Source organism: Suncus etruscus, chromosome 4 (assembly GCF_024139225.1).
Source record: "Suncus etruscus isolate mSunEtr1 chromosome 4, mSunEtr1.pri.cur, whole genome shotgun sequence".
NCBI classification, from domain to species: Eukaryota; Metazoa; Chordata; class Mammalia; order Eulipotyphla; family Soricidae; genus Suncus; species Suncus etruscus.
Window position 1 is genome coordinate 124,336,572 of NC_064851.1, and position 10,107 is coordinate 124,346,678.

The window sequence follows — 10,107 nt, forward strand, 5'->3', positions numbered from 1 at the left end:
CGTATGGGAGCTCGATTTCCAGTTTTTGGAAGAATCTCCATATCGCTTTCCATAAAGGTTGAACTAGACGGCATTCCCACCAGCAGTGGATAAGAGTTCCTTTCTCTCCACATCCCCGCCAACACTGTTTATTCTCATTCTTTGTGATGTGTGCCATTCTCTGGGGTGTGAGGTGGTATCTCATCGTTGTTTTGATTTGCATCTCCCTGATGATTAGTGATGTGGAACATTTTTTCATGTGTCTTTTGGCCATGTGTATTTCTTCTTTGTCAAAGTGTCTGTTCATTTCTTCTCCCCATTTTTTGATGGGGTTAGATGTTTCTTAACCTGCTTGTGAACCCCCTCCCAAACACACACAAAGACCATGGAATAAAACTCCAAGAGCAAAAAAATCTTTCCAAAATTATCAGCCCAAAAATGCAGTTCAAATTCGGTGCTCTAACTGGAGTCTTTGGCTTTACAGGCCACCATGCTGCTTTGTGGGATGTGGAGAGGGTCAAGCTGTGAAGAGCAGGGTTGAAAAAAAGACCAAAGGTTAGCAGATCCATTAGAAGCTGGGCAATCTTTAATTCTTTAGAGCAACCCTTCTCTTCTTGCTCTCTCTGTTGTGCTGCTTGTTGATAGCCATTGGTTGCATTAGAGAGCTTCTTATCTTCTCTTACCTTGCAAATCAGGGCAGAGAGGAACAATGACACCTGCCTTTGTATATCTTGGCAAGTTCACAGGGCACTGGTGAAATTTCCTCATGTAATTACTCATAGCAAGTTCCAGAGATTTGGAAATTGCTCTCACTGCTACCAACTTCCGGTACCAACATGAAAATGTACCCCCATAAATCTTTTTTTTTTTTTTTTTTTTTTTTTTTTTAATTTTTATTTTTAATTATGAGAACAAGGGTGCAAAGAAAGAGGACAAGGTAAAGTTACAGTGGAAGGACAATCACCCATAACATAATTCTCAGAAGTCCCCTTGCTGATATCTTAACTTTGAAATTTCAGCCAAAGAACATTAAGATAAATAAGACAGAATCCATGTACAATTACTTTGTTCCTCAAGTCCCCAGATTGTAACACATTATAATATTTCTTAACAGTACACAAGGCAATCTAAAGCCATAAAACTTACGTAACTCGTTAAACATTACAGGCATAGTATTTTCTTACATTTCCATATACATGCATATTAGCTTAAGTTAACCTCAAATTTTAAGTGAGTTCTTTTTAAGGATTAGAGTCAAAGGAGCACAGTAAAAATGGTGTTAGAGTGGCAATTGTTGTTTGCATAGGCCCACCAAAATATGAGGGACATGGAAAGAAATAACCTTGGCCTAAGTACAAAGAGACCAGACCCCTGAAGTTTCTTGGCACAAGACGAAGTCTAGGCTCCAGGCAAGCTAGATCGTCCAATCCAATACATTGTCTGTAGTGCCAACACACTTTTATTTTTCACACAGTCTCTGTTGTTGGTATCATGTTTCTGTATTAAAGATCCTGGAATCTGCATATCTTACATTGAAGTCAGGATGTGGAGCATCCTCTCCTTTCACCTCACAATCAAAGGGCAATGCAGGGAGCCCTGTCCTGTAAGCAGGTCGTTGTTGTTGTTAAGTCTTCTCAGTGTTAAGGGAAGTCTCTTTTGAGCAGGTCGAGGTCTGAGCAGTGTAGGTCTTCCGTGGTAGAGGATTGCTTCCAGGTGATGTTATAGACCAGCCTGGATGTTTCGTGGATGGCTTTCCTGGTTCAGGGGAGAATGGAATATGCCCTTTCTTCTGAGGTCTGTGCCAGGTCGTTATGTCAGTGTTCAGGGTGTAAGGTCCCTTTGCACTACAAGATTTGTGTGTTCCAATCTCTATTAGATAGGATCTTATTTGTATTTATACTATTTTCCCATTTTAATGTGCCTATGCAAATAAGAAGCAATGCCACATGGTGTTATTGGCGCATATGGGGGCCATAAGAACAATTACAATGATTCCCAAGACATGGTTCAATCATAAGCATTAAACTGGGAGACTCTTCCACCAAAATTCCTTGTTAAACAGCTCAAAAAGAGAAGATAAAAAGTGGTTAGAATCATCACTGTATAAGACAACATTTAGTAAGAATTATAGCTGTCAGAGAAAAAACACAAAATATTCTAAAGAAATACGTGTCCATTTTATGTATCTTGAAACAGTTTGGGGTTGTCACACACAATGCACAGCTTTGGACTGTGATTAGGATTGTACACTACTGAAGTTAAAAAGAGTAAACTAGGTTAGTGATGTTTGAGAGGGGGTTAGAGAGTTAAGGAGTAAAAAAGAGCTTTGTAGGGGTGTGGGAAAGGGGAGAATACAAAATAAACATTCTGTATACGGAAAACATAACATAAGAATAAGGAATATTCTGATTACATGAAGTACATGAAGTACGCGCGGGGGCATGAGCCCCCGCGCGGTTCTGTAATTCTTGGATGCCTAGGGAGGAATTTCTCACCCCCTCCCCCCAGGGCCCGATTAACCAGGCGTGGCCCTGAAGACCCGCCTGGTGTGGGGGGAATCTTGTTCCCCTGGACTAAGTGGTCAGCCCAGGGGTCCTATGGCTAGCTGTCCTGCCCAGAGCCCCCAACATACCAGGCAAACACACCAAGAAATCCTGGCATTCGGAGTGTTCTGAGCCCAGCCAAGCCTCTGTAGGTTTTGGATGCCTAGGAAGGAATTTCTCACCCCCTCCTCCCAGGGCCAGATTAACCAGGCGTGGCCCTGAAGACCCCCTGGTGTGGGGGAAAACATGCTCCCCAGGACAAAGTGGTCAGCCCAGGGGTCCTATGGCTAGCTGTCCTGCCCAGAGCCCCCAACATACCAGTCAAAAGCCCACGAAATCCTGGCATGTGGAGTGTTCTGAGCTCAGCCAAGCCTCTGTAGTTCTTGGATGCCTAGGGAGGAATTTCTCACCCCCTCCCCCCAGGGCCCGATTAACCAGGCGTGGCCCTGAAGACCCGCCTGGTGTGGGGGGAATCTTGTTCCCCTGGACTAAGTGGTCAGCCCAGGGGTCCTATGGCTAGCTGTCCTGCCCAGAGCCCCCAACATACCAGGCAAACACATCAAGAAATCCTGGCATTCGGAGTGTTCTGAGCCCAGCCAAGCCTCTGTAGGTTTTGGATGCCTAGGAAGGAATTTCTCACCCCCTCCTCCCAGGGCCAGATTAACCAGGCGTGGCCCTGAAGACCCGCCTGGTGTGGGGGAAATCATGCTCGCCTGGACAAAGTGGTCAGCCCAGGGGTCCTATGGCTAGCTGTCCTGCCCAGAGCCCCCAACATACCAGTCAAAAGCCCACGAAATCCTGGCATGTGGAGTGTTCTGAGCTCAGCCAAGCCTCTGTAGTTCTTGGATGCCTAGGGAGGAATTTCTCACCCCCTCCCCCCAGGCCCGATTAACCAGGCGTGGCCCTGAAGACCCGCCTGGTGTGGGGGGAATCTTGTTCCCCTGGACTAAGTGGTCAGCCCAGGGGTCCTATGGCTAGCTGTCCTGCCCAGAGCCCCCAACATACCAGGCAAACACACCAAGAAATCCTGGCATTCGGAGTGTTCTGAGCCCAGCCAAGCCTCTGTAGGTTTTGGATGCCTAGGAAGGAATTTCTCACCCCCTCCTCCCAGGGCCAGATTAACCAGGCGTGGCCCTGAAGACCCGCCTGGTGTGGGGGAAATCATGCTCGCCTGGACAAAGTGGTCAGCCCAGGGGTCCTATGGCTAGCTGTCCTGCCCAGAGCCCCCAACATACCAGTCAAAAGCCACGAAATCCTGGCATGTGGAGTGTTCTGAGCTCAGCCAAGCCTCTGTAGTTCTTGGATGCCTAGGGAGGAATTTCTCACCCCCTCCCCCCAGGCCTGATTAACCAGGCGTGGCCCTGAAGACCCGCCTGGTGTGGGGGGAATCTTGTTCCCCTGGACTAAGTGGTCAGCCCAGGGGTCCTATGGCTAGCTGTCCTGCCCAGAGCCCCCAACATACCAGGCAAACACACCAAGAAATCCTGGCATTCGGAGTGTTCTGAGCCCAGCCAAGCCTCTGTAGGTTTTGGATGCCTAGGAAGGAATTTCTCACCCCCTCCTCCCAGGGCCAGATTAACCAGGCGTGGCCCTGAAGACCCGCCTGGTGTGGGGAAATCATGCTCGCCTGGACAAAGTGGTCAGCCCAGGGGTCCTATGGCTAGCTGTCCTGCCCAGAGCCCCCAACATACCAGTCAAAAGCCCACGAAATCCTGGCATGTGGAGTGTTCTGAGCTCAGCCAAGCCTCTGTAGTTCTTGGATGCCTAGGGAGGAATTTCTCACCCCCTCCCCCCAGGGCCCGATTAACCAGGCGTGGCCCTGAAGACCCGCCTGGTGTGGGGGGAATCTTGGTCCCCTGGACTAAGTGGTCAGCCCAGGGGTCCTATGGCTAGCTGTCCTGCCCAGAGCCCCCAACATACCAGGCAAACACACCAAGAAATCCTGGCATTCGGAGTGTTCTGAGCCCAGCCAAGCCTCTGTAGGTTTTGGATGCCTAGGAAGGAATTTCTCACCCCCTCCTCCCAGGGCCAGATTAACCAGGCGTGGCCCTGAAGACCCGCCTGGTGTGGGGGAAATCATGCTCGCCTGGACAAAGTGGTCAGCCCAGGGGTCCTATGGCTAGCTGTCCTGCCCAGAGCCCCCAACATACCAGTCAAAAGCCCACGAAATCCTGGCATGTGGAGTGTTCTGAGCTCAGCCAAGCCTCTGTAGTTCTTGGATGCCTAGGGAGGAATTTCTCACCCCCTCCCCCCAGGGCCCGATTAACCAGGCGTGGCCCTGAAGACCCGCCTGGTGTGGGGGGAATCTTGTTCCCCTGGACTAAGTGGTCAGCCCAGGGGTCCTATGGCTAGCTGTCCTGCCCAGAGCCCCCAACATACCAGGCAAACACACCAAGAAATCCTGGCATTCGGAGTGTTCTGAGCCCAGCCAAGCCTCTGTAGGTTTTGGATGCCTAGGAAGGAATTTCTCACCCCCTCCTCCCAGGGCCAGATTAACCAGGCGTGGCCCTGAAGACCCGCCTGGTGTGGGGGAAATCATGCTCGCCTGGACAAAGTGGTCAGCCCAGGGGTCCTATGGCTAGCTGTCCTGCCCAGAGCCCCCAACATACCAGTCAAAAGCCCACGAAATCCTGGCATGTGGAGTGTTCTGAGCTCAGCCAAGCCTCTGTAGTTCTTGGATGCCTAGGGAGGAATTTCTCACCCCCTCCCCCCAGGGCCCGATTAACCAGGCGTGGCCCTGAAGACCCGCCTGGTGTGGGGGAATCTTGTTCCCCTGGACTAAGTGGTCAGCCCAGGGGTCCTATGGCTAGCTGTCCTGCCCAGAGCCCCCAACATACCAGGCAAACACACCAAGAAATCCTGGCATTCGGAGTGTTCTGAGCCCAGCCACGCCTCTGTAGGTTTTGGATGCCTAGGAAGGAATTTCTCACCCCCTCCTCCCAGGGCCAGATTAACCAGGCGTGGCCCTGAAGACCCGCCTGGTGTGGGGGAAATCATGCTCGCCTGGACAAAGTGGTCAGCCCAGGGGTCCTATGGCTAGCTGTCCTGCCCAGAGCCCCCAACATACCAGTCAAAAGCCCACGAAATCCTGGCATGTGGAGTGTTCTGAGCTCAGCCAAGCCTCTGTAGTTCTTGGATGCCTAGGGAGGAATTTCTCACCCCCTCCCCCCAGGGCCCGATTAACCAGGCGTGGCCCTGAAGACCCGCCTGGTGTGGGGGGAATCTTGTTCCCCTGGACTAAGTGGTCAGCCCAGGGGTCCTATGGCTAGCTGTCCTGCCCAGAGCCCCCAACATACCAGGCAAACACACCAAGAAATCCTGGCATTCGGAGTGTTCTGAGCCCAGCCAAGCCTCTGTAGGTTTTGGATGCCTAGGAAGGAATTTCTCACCCCCTCCTCCCAGGGCCAGATTAACCAGGCGTGGCCCTGAAGACCCGCCTGGTGTGGGGGAAATCATGCTCGCCTGGACAAAGTGGTCAGCCCAGGGGTCCTATGGCTAGCTGTCCTGCCCAGAGCCCCCAACATACCAGTCAAAAGCCCACGAAATCCTGGCATGTGGAGTGTTCTGAGCTCAGCCAAGCCTCTGTAGTTCTTGGATGCCTAGGGAGGAATTTCTCACCCCCTCCCCCCAGGGCCCGATTAACCAGGCGTGGCCCTGAAGACCCCCCTGGTGTGGGGGGAATCTTGTTCCCCTGGACTAAGTGGTCAGCCCAGGGGTCCTATGGCTAGCTGTCCTGCCCAGAGCCCCCAACATACCAGGCAAACACACCAAGAAATCCTGGCATTCGGAGTGTTCTGAGCCCAGCCAAGCCTCTGTAGGTTTTGGATGCCTAGGAAGGAATTTCTCACCCCCTCCTCCCAGGGCCAGATTAACCAGGCGTGGCCCTGAAGACCCGCCTGGTGTGGGGGAAATCATGCTCGCCTGGACAAAGTGGTCAGCCCAGGGGTCCTATGGCTAGCTGTCCTGCCCAGAGCCCCCAACATACCAGTCAAAAGCCCACGAAATCCTGGCATGTGGAGTGTTCTGAGCTCAGCCAAGCCTCTGTAGGTTTTGGATGCCTAGGAAGGAATTTCTCACCCCCTCCCCCCAGGCCTGATTAACCAGGCGTGGCCCTGAAGACCCGCCTGGTGTGGGGGGAATCTTGTTCCCCTGGACTAAGTGGTCAGCCCAGGGGTCCTATGGCTAGCTGTCCTGCCCAGAGCCCCCAACATACCAGGCAAACACACCAAGAAAACCTGGCATTCGGAGTGTTCTGAGCCCAGCCAAGCCTCTGTAGGTTTTGGATGCCTAGGAAGGAATTTCTCACCCCCTCCTCCCAGGGCCAGATTAACCAGGCGTGGCCCTGAAGACCCGCCTGGTGTGGGGGAAATCATGCTCGCCTGGACAAAGTGGTCAGCCCAGGGGTCCTATGGCTAGCTGTCCTGCCCAGAGCCCCCAACATACCAGTCAAAAGCCCACGAAATCCTGGCATGTGGAGTGTTCTGAGCTCAGCCAAGCCTCTGTAGTTCTTGGATGCCTAGGGAGGAATTTCTCACCCCCTCCCCCCAGGGCCCGATTAACCAGGCGTGGCCCTGAAGACCCGCCTGGTGTGGGGGGAATCTTGTTCCCCTGGACTAAGTGGTCAGCCCAGGGGTCCTATGGCTAGCTGTCCTGCCCAGAGCCCCCAACATACCAGGCAAACACACCAAGAAATCCTGGCATTCGGAGTGTTCTGAGCCCAGCCAAGCCTCTGTAGGTTTTGGATGCCTAGGAAGGAATTTCTCACCCCCTCCTCCCAGGGCCAGATTAACCAGGCGTGGCCCTGAAGACCCGCCTGGTGTGGGGGAAATCATGCTCGCCTGGACAAAGTGGTCAGCCCAGGGGTCCTATGGCTAGCTGTCCTGCCCAGAGCCCCCAACATACCAGTCAAAAGCCCACTAAATCCTGGCATGTGGAGTGTTCTGAGCTCAGCCAAGCCTCTGTAGTTCTTGGATGCCTAGGGAGGAATTTCTCACCCCCTCCCCCCAGGGCCCGATTAACCAGGCGTGGCCCTGAAGACCCGCCTGGTGTGGGGGGAATCTTGTTCCCCTGGACTAAGTGGTCAGCCCAGGGGTCCTATGGCTAGCTGTCCTGCCCAGAGCCCCCAACATACCAGGCAAACACACCAAGAAATCCTGGCATTCGAGTGTTCTGAGCCCAGCCAAGCCTCTGTAGGTTTTGGATGCCTAGGAAGGAATTTCTCACCCCCTCCTCCCAGGGCCAGATTAACCAGGCGTGGCCCTGAAGACCCGCCTGGTGTGGGGGAAATCATGCTCGCCTGGACAAAGTGGTCAGCCCAGGGGTCCTATGGCTAGCTGTCCTGCCCAGAGCCCCCAACATACCAGTCAAAAGCCCACGAAATCCTGGCATGTGGAGTGTTCTGAGCTCAGCCAAGCCTCTGTAGTTCTTGGATGCCTAGGGAGGAATTTCTCACCCCCTCCCCCCAGGGCCCGATTAACCAGGCGTGGCCCTGAAGACCCGCCTGGTGTGGGGGGAATCTTGTTCCCCTGGACTAAGTGGTCAGCCCAGGGGTCCTATGGCTAGCTGTCCTGCCCAGAGCCCCCAACATACCAGGCAAACACACCAAGAAATCCTGGCATTCGGAGTGTTCTGAGCCCAGCCAAGCCTCTGTAGGTTTTGGATGCCTAGGAAGGAATTTCTCACCCCCTCCTCCCAGGGCCAGATTAACCAGGCGTGGCCCTGAAGACCCGCCTGGTGTGGGGGAAATCATGCTCGCCTGGACAAAGTGGTCAGCCCAGGGGTCCTATGGCTAGCTGTCCTGCCCAGAGCCCCCAACATACCAGTCAAAAGCCCACGAAATCCTGGCATGTGGAGTGTTCTGAGCTCAGCCAAGCCTCTGTAGTTCTTGGATGCCTAGGGAGGAATTTCTCACCCCCTCCCCCCAGGCCTGATTAACCAGGCGTGGCCCTGAAGACCCGCCTGGTGTGGGGGGAATCTTGTTCCCCTGGACTAAGTGGTCAGCCCAGGGGTCCTATGGCTAGCTGTCCTGCCCAGAGCCCCCAACATACCAGGCAAACACACCAAGAAATCCTGGCATTCGGAGTGTTCTGAGCCCAGCCAAGCCTCTGTAGGTTTTGGATGCCTAGGAAGGAATTTCTCACCCCCTCCTCCCAGGGCCAGATTAACCAGGCGTGGCCCTGAAGACCCGCCTGGTGTGGGGGAAATCATGCTCGCCTGGACAAAGTGGTCAGCCCAGGGGTCCTATGGCTAGCTGTCCTGCCCAGAGCCCCCAACATACCAGTCAAAAGCCCACGAAATCCTGGCATGTGGAGTGTTCTGAGCTCAGCCAAGCCTCTGTAGTTCTTGGATGCCTAGGGAGGAATTTCTCACCCCCTCCCCCCAGGGCCCGATTAACCAGGCGTGGCCCTGAAGACCCGCCTGGTGTGGGGGGAATCTTGTTCCCCTGGACTAAGTGGTCAGCCCAGGGGTCCTATGGCTAGCTGTCCTGCCCAGAGCCCCCAACATACCAGGCAAACACACCAAGAAATCCTGGCATTCGGAGTGTTCTGAGCCCAGCCAAGCCTCTGTAGGTTTTGGATGCCTAGGAAGGAATTTCTCACACCCTCCTCCCAGGGCCAGATTAACCAGGCGTGGCCCTGAAGACCCGCCTGGTGTGGGGGAAATCATGCTCGCCTGGACAAAGTGGTCAGCCCAGGGGTCCTATGGCTAGCTGTCCTGCCCAGAGCCCCCAACATACCAGTCAAAAGCCCACGAAATCCTGGCATGTGGAGTGTTCTGAGCTCAGCCAAGCCTCTGTAGTTCTTGGATGCCTAGGGAGGAATTTCTCACCCCCTCCCCCCAGGGCCCGATTAACCAGGCGTGGCCCTGAAGACCCGCCTGGTGTGGGGGGAATCTTGTTCCCCTGGACTAAGTGGTCAGCCCAGGGGTCCTATGGCTAGCTGTCCTGCCCAGAGCCCCCAACATACCAGGCAAACACACCAAGAAATCCTGGCATTCGGAGTGTTCTGAGCCCAGCCAAGCCTCTGTAGGTTTTGGATGCCTAGGCCATAAATCTTAAGAATGAAGCCAATCCTTAAAATACACCATGATATTGTGACTAAAGGTGTATTCAAGAAAAAAACAGCACTCTTCAATTGGAAGCAGAGATAAACAGATGGAAATATATTAAGCTGAGAAGCTTCTGCACCTCAAAGGAAGTAGTACCTAGAATACAAAAAGTCACCCACAGAATGGGAGAAATTATTCACCCAATATACATCAGATAATGGGCTAATATCTAAGATATACAAGGTACTGACAGAACTTAATAAAAAAAAAAGCATAACCCCATCAAAAATGGGAGAAGAAATACAAACGGCCAAAAGACATATGAAAAAATGATCCACATCACTAATCATCAGGGAGATGCAAATTAAACCAACAATGAGGTACCATCTCTTGCCACAGAAACTGGCACACATAGCTAAGAATAAGAACAAATCCCATCCAGGACATCCTTAATACTGCTCAGACACCAACAAGTGCCAGTTCTAATATGATATCCTGACAACAAGGAAAGTGGGAACAACTTGACCTAAGAGCAAGT